Below are 7,095 nucleotides of genomic sequence, written 5' to 3'. Positions count from 1 at the left end.
GAACCATTGTGCACTACATTATTTATGCCAACTCAGTGCCTCGCTCTTTACTACTGTGTACCAATCTTGTCGTCCAACTGCAAAACACTGGGCCACAACAAGTTTCCGCGTCTCCATTGCACTGCGCATACTACGAAACGCTCCCCAAACTTGGCACTCACCCTCGCAGCCGACTTTTCCGACTTTCCACGACGCTCACGCAACGCTCACGCTAGTGACAGCATTATTTATAGTTCGATGTCGCGCCAAAGCGAATGAGTACATTTCGCCTACGGCTTAGGCCGCCCTCCTAGTGTGGCTGCTCGGTGTCTGCAGGCAGCGAGGGTCTGCAAGCTTCCTGTGTTCGCACCTATGTCACCTGTGCTTGCTTGTCAGAGACAGACTATCGCAAAACATACAACTCACTCCATGAATTGATTGCTACGGCATCTGTTATCAGCAGTCACAACTAGCAACACCAGTAGCAGCTGACTGCACGCAAAGAATAGGAATGTGCAGTGGGATTTACGTGAACTCGGCGCAAGGCAGATCTTTCCGACATAGGCTTGAGAATCTTACGGGACCACTTGTACTGTTTCTAAATTAAGTGTAGGCTTGGGAGGAGGGTGCTTCCTGCGCACAAATAACAGCACGCTTGTCAATTGTGGATGCTAATCATTCGCTTGTATCTTCCTAGACACATCTGCTGGTCGTGAATTATTCCACTTGCATATCAAGGTGCGCATGTAGGTGTGTTAAAAATTCTGGAGGCACTGGGTATTGATCCCAGTACCTCTCGCATACTAAGCGAGCGCTCTACCATCTGAGCTACGCCCGCCCCCCCCCCCCCCCCAAAGACTAATGGTGCTACATACAGCCATATAGACGACACAGACCCTTGCACTCCCATTATTCAGCAGACAAACACTACTCTCTATGTATCCGTTAGGGTGTCTTTCAGGTTTCGTGCATTCTGTATCGAATCGTAGTGGCCAAAATGAAAGTGGCACGTATAACGTCGAAAATAGAATTCGGACAACGCTCTGAGTAAGACCAACGTGTTGTCCACCCTCTAGACTTCAATGAGGTTAAGCCGCGATACCTAAGACAGATCTGCACTCGATGACACCTCGATAACAGCCGGTCCCCACACTTACATCTTGCTCTCCTTACGTCAGTATACATCATATCAGTCTGTGACGCTGGCTTTGCAACATCTTGCGTGCCTTTAGGTTCGCCGCGACCAACACTTACCATGCACTGACCACAAAAAATTGAGGCGCCGAGGCTTGAACCCTGGACCTTTCACATGCCAAGCGAACGCTCTACCAACTGAGCTACGCCCCATGCACGAGCAAAGTGCGCTATTCCCCATTCTTTGCGACTCAGATGCGCACGGACACGATGGTTGGTTGGTTTGTAGCGGTGAAGGGAGCAGAGTACAAAGGCGCGGACCCGTTCATATACACAAAAGTTCCAAGTAGTTTCGATGCTCTGGTATTACAAATGCAAATTCCGTCTGTTTTTAACGTCTTAAATTGAAAGAGCCGTCACAAATTGCTCCGTTTTCACTCATTGTAGACAATTATACAGCACCTGAGGTAACAAACACATCTCGAGAACCATTGTGCACTACATTATTTATGCCAACTCAGTGCCTCGCTCTTTACTACTGTGTACCAATCTTGTCGTCCAACTGCAAAACACTGGGCCACAACAAGTTTCCGCGTCTCCATTGCACTGCGCATACTACGAAACGCTCCCCAAACTTGGCACTCACCCTGGCAGCCGACTTTTCCGACTTTCCACGACGCTCACGCTAGTGACAGCATTATTTATAGTTCGACGTCGCGCCAAAGCGAATGAGTACATTTCGCCTACGGCTTAGGCCGCCCTCCTAGTGTGGCTGCTCGGTGACTGCAGGCAGCGAGGGTCTGCAAGCTTCCTGTGTTCGCACCTATGTCACCTGTGCTTGCTTGTCAGAGACAGACTATCGCAAAACATACAACTCACTCCATGAATTGATTGCTACGGCATCTGTTATCAGCAGTCACAACTAGCAACACCAGTAGCAGCTGACTGCACGCAAAGAATAGGAATGTGCAGTGGGATTTACGTGAACTCGGCGCAAGGCAGATCTTTCCGACATAGGCTTGAGAATCTTACGGGAACACTTGTACTGTTTCTAAATTAAGTGTAGGCGTGGGAGGAGGGTGCTTCCTGCGCACAAATAACAGCACGCTTGTCAATTGTGGATGCTAATCATTCGCTTGTATCTTCCTAGACACATCTGCTGGTCGTGAATTATTCCACTTGCATATCAAGGTGCGCATGTAGGTGTGTTAAAAATTCTGGAGGCACTGGGTATTGATCCCAGTACCTCTCGCATACTAAGCGAGCGCTCTACCATCTGAGCTACGCCCGCCGCCCCGAAGACTAATGGTGCTACATACAGCCATATAGACGACACAGACCCTTGCACTCCCATTATTCAGCAGACAAACACTACTCTCTATGTATCCGTTAGGGTGTCTTTCAGGTTTCGTGCATTCTGTATCGAATCGTAGTGGCCAAAATGAAAGTGGCACGTATAACGTCGAAAATAGAATTCGGACACCGCTCTGAGTAAGACCAACGTGTTGTCCACCCTCTAGACTTCAATGAGGTTAAGCCGCGATACCTAAGACAGATCTGCACTCGATGACACCTCGATAACAGCCGGTCCCCACACTTACATCTTGCTCTCCTTACGTCAGTATACATCATATCAGTCTGTGACGCTGGCTTTGCAACATCTTGCGTGCCTTTAGGTTCGCCGCGACCAACACTTACCATGCACTGACCACAAAAAATGGAGGCGCCGCGGCTTGAACCCTGGACCTTTCACATGCCAAGCGAATGCTCTACCAACTGAGCTACGCCCCACGCACGAGCAAACTGCGCTATTCCCCATTCTTTGCGACTCAGATGCGCACGGACACGATGGTTGGTTGGTTTGTAGCGGTGAAGGGAGCAGAGTACAAAGGCGCGGACCCGTTCATATACACAAAAGTTCCAAGTAGTTTCGATGCTCTGGTATTACAAATGCAAATTCCGTCTGTTTTTAACGTCTTAAATTGAAAGAGCCGTCACAAATTGCTCCGTTTTCACTCATTGTAGACAATTATACAGCACCTGAGGTAACAAACACATCTCGAGAACCATTGTGCACTACATTATTTATGCCAACTCAGTGCCTCGCTCTTTACTACTGTGTACCAATCTTGTCGTCCAACTGCAAAACACTGGGCCACAACAAGTTTCCGCGTCTCCATTGCACTGCGCATACTACGAAACGCTCCCCAAACTTGGCACTCACACTTGCAGCCGACTTTTCCGACTTTCCACGACGCTCACGCAACGCTCACGCTAGTGACAGCATTATTTATAGTTCGACGTCGCGCCAAAGCGAATGAGTACATTTCGCCTACGGCTTAGGCCGCCCTCCTAGTGTGGCTGCTCGGTGTCTGCAGGCAGCGAGGGTCTGCAAGCTTCCTGTGTTCGCACCTATGTCACCTGTGCTTGCTTGTCAGAGACAGACTATCGCAAAACATACAACTCACTCCATGAATTGATTGCTACGGCATCTGTTATCAGCAGTCACAACTAGCAACACCAGTAGCAGCTGACTGCACGCCAAGAATAGGAATGTGCAGTGGGATTTACGTGAACTCGGCGCAAGGCAGATCTTTCCGACATAGGCTTGAGAATCTTACGGGAACACTTGTACTGTTTCTAAATTAAGTGTAGGCGTGGGAGGAGGGTGCTTCCTGCGCACAAATAACAGCACGCTTGTCAATTGTGGATGCCAATCATTCGCTTGTATCTTCCTAGACACATCTGCTGGTCGTGAATTATTCCACTTGCATATCAAGGTGCGCATGTAGGTGTGTTAAAAATTCTGGAGGCACTGGGTATTGATCCCAGTACCTCTCGCATACTAAGCGAGCGCTCTACCATCTGAGCTACGCCCGCCGCCCCGAAGACTAATGGTGCTACATACAGCCATATAGACGACACAGACCCTTGCACTCCCATTATTCAGCAGACAAACACTACTCTCTATGTATCCGTTAGGGTGTCTTTCAGGTTTCGTGCATTCTGTATCGAATCGTAGTGGCCAAAATGAAAGTGGCACGTATAACGTCGAAAATAGAATTCGGACACCGCTCTGAGTAAGACCAACGTGTTGTCCACCCTCTAGACTTCAATGAGGTTAAGCCGCGATACCTAAGACAGATCTGCACTCGATGACACCTCGATAACAGCCGGTCCCCACACTTACATCTTGCTCTCCTTACGTCAGTATACATCATATCAGTCTGTGACGCTGGCTTTGCAACATCTTGCGTGCCTTTAGGTTCGCCGCGACCAACACTTACCATGCACTGACCACAAAAAATGGAGGCGCCGCGGCTTGAACCCTGGACCTTTCACATGCCAAGCGAACGCTCTACCAACTGAGCTACGCCCCATGCACGAGCAAAGTGCGCTATTCCCCATTCTTTGCGACTCAGATGCGCACGGACACGATGGTTGGTTGGTTTGTAGCGGTGAAGGGAGCAGAGTACAAAGGCGCGGACTCGTTCATATACACAAAAGTTCCAAGTAGTTTCGATGCTCTGGTATTACAAATGCAAATTCCGTCTGTTTTTAACGTCTTAAATTGAAAGAGCCGTCACAAATTGCTCCGTTTTCACTCATTGTAGACAATTATACAGCACCTGAGGTAACAAACACATCTCGAGAACCATTGTGCACTACATTATTTATGCCAACTCAGTGCCTCGCTCTTTACTACTGTGTACCAATCTTGTCGTCCAACTGCAAAACACTGGGCCACAACAAGTTTCCGCGTCTCCATTGCACTGCGCATACTACGAAACGCTCCCCAAACTTGGCACTCACCCTCGCAGCCGACTTTTCCGACTTTCCACGACGCTCACGCTAGTGACAGCATTATTTATAGTTCGACGTCGCGCCAAAGCGAATGAGTACATTTCGCCTACGGCTTAGGCCGCCCTCCTAGTGTGGCTGCTCGGTGTCTGCAGGCAGCGAGGGTCTGCAAGCTTCCTGTGTTCGCACCTATGTCACCTGTGCTTGCTTGTCAGAGACAGACTATCGCAAAACATACAACTCACTCCATGAATTGATTGCTACGGCATCTGTTATCAGCAGTCACAACTAGCAACACCAGTAGCAGCTGACTGCACGCAAAGAATAGGAATGTGCAGTGGGATTTACGTGAACTCGGCGCAAGGCAGATCTTTCCGACATAGGCTTGATTATCTTACGGGAACACTTGTACTGTTTCTAAATTAAGTGTAGGCGTGGGAGGAGGGTGCTTCCTGCGCACAAATAACAGCACGCTTGTCAATTGTGGATGCTAATCATTCGCTTGTATCTTCCTAGACACATCTGCTGGTCGTGAATTATTCCACTTGCATATCAAGGTGCGCATGTAGGTGTGTTAAAAATTTTGGAGGCACTGGGTATTGATCCCAGTACCTCTCGCATACTAAGCGAGCGCTCTACCATCTGAGCTACGCCCGCCGCCCCGAAGACTAATGGTGCTACATACAGCCATATAGACGACACAGACCCTTGCACTCCCATTATTCAGCAGACAAACACTACTCTCTATGTATCCGTTAGGGTGTCTTTCAGGTTTCGTGCATTCTGTATCGAATCGTAGTGGCCAAAATGAAAGTGGCACGTATAACGTCGAAAATAGAATTCGGACACCGCTCTGAGTAAGACCAACGTGTTGTCCACCCTCTAGACTTCAATGAGGTTAAGCCGCGATACCTAAGACAGATCTGCACTCGATGACACCTCGATAACAGCCGGTCCCCACACTTACATCTTGCTCTCCTTACGTCAGTATACATCATATCAGTCTGTGACGCTGGCTTTGCAACATCTTGCGTGCCTTTAGGTTCGCCGCGACCAACACTTACCATGCACTGACCACAAAAAATGGAGGCGCCGCGGCTTGAACCCTGGACCTTTCACATGCCAAGCGAACGCTCTACCAACTGAGCTACGCCCCATGCACGAGCAAAGTGCGCTATTCCCCATTCTTTGCGACTCAGATGCGCACGGACACGATGGTTGGTTGGTTTGTAGCGGTGAAGGGAGCAGAGTACAAAGGCGCGGACTCGTTCATATACACAAAAGTTCCAAGTAGTTTCGATGCTCTGGTATTACAAATGCAAATTCCGTCTGTTTTTAACGTCTTAAATTGAAAGAGCCGTCACAAATTGCTCCGTTTTCACTCATTGTAGACAATTATACAGCACCTGAGGTAACAAACACATCTCGAGAACCATTGTGCACTACATTATTTATGCCAACTCAGTGCCTCGCTCTTTACTACTGTGTACCAATCTTGTCGTCCAACTGCAAAACACTGGGCCACAACAAGTTTCCGCGTCTCCATTGCACTGCGCATACTACGAAACGCTCCCCAAACTTGGCACTCACCCTCGCAGCCGACTTTTCCGACTTTCCACGACGCTCACGCTAGTGACAGCATTATTTATAGTTCGACGTCGCGCCAAAGCGAATGAGTACATTTCGCCTACGGCTTAGGCCGCCCTCCTAGTGTGGCTGCTCGGTGTCTGCAGGCAGCGAGGGTCTGCAAGCTTCCTGTGTTCGCACCTATGTCACCTGTGCTTGCTTGTCAGAGACAGACTATCGCAAAACATACAACTCACTCCATGAATTGATTGCTACGGCATCTGTTATCAGCAGTCACAACTAGCAACACCAGTAGCAGCTGACTGCACGCCAAGAATAGGAATGTGCAGTGGGATTTACGTGAACTCGGCGCAAGGCAGATCTTTCCGACATAGGCTTGAGAATCTTACGGGAACACTTGTACTGTTTCTAAATTAAGTGTAGGCGTGGGAGGAGGGTGCTTCCTGCGCACAAATAACAGCACGCTTGTCAATTGTGGATGCCAATCATTCGCTTGTATCTTCCTAGACACATCTGCTGGTCGTGAATTATTCCACTTGCATATCAAGGTGCGCATGTAGGTGTGTTAAAAATTCTGGAGGCACTGGGTATTGA

The 7,095-nt window shown here is 48.8% G+C and overlaps 1 non-coding gene across 1 annotated transcript; it reads right to left on the bottom strand.

The window, feature by feature from the left end:
• Nucleotides 1-1,253: 1,253 nt before the first annotated feature.
• Trnaa-ggc (transfer RNA alanine (anticodon GGC)) lies at nt 1,254-1,326 on the bottom strand. The gene has a single exon. It is a non-coding gene; the product is annotated as a tRNA-Ala (tRNA).
• Nucleotides 1,327-7,095: the final 5,769 nt, after the last annotated feature.

Source organism: Schistocerca gregaria, chromosome 10 (genome assembly GCF_023897955.1).
Source record: "Schistocerca gregaria isolate iqSchGreg1 chromosome 10, iqSchGreg1.2, whole genome shotgun sequence".
In the NCBI taxonomy this organism is placed as follows: Eukaryota; Metazoa; Arthropoda; class Insecta; order Orthoptera; family Acrididae; genus Schistocerca; species Schistocerca gregaria.
Note: the sequence above shows the minus strand (reverse complement) of the source record. Positions and strands in the feature narration are given on the sequence as shown.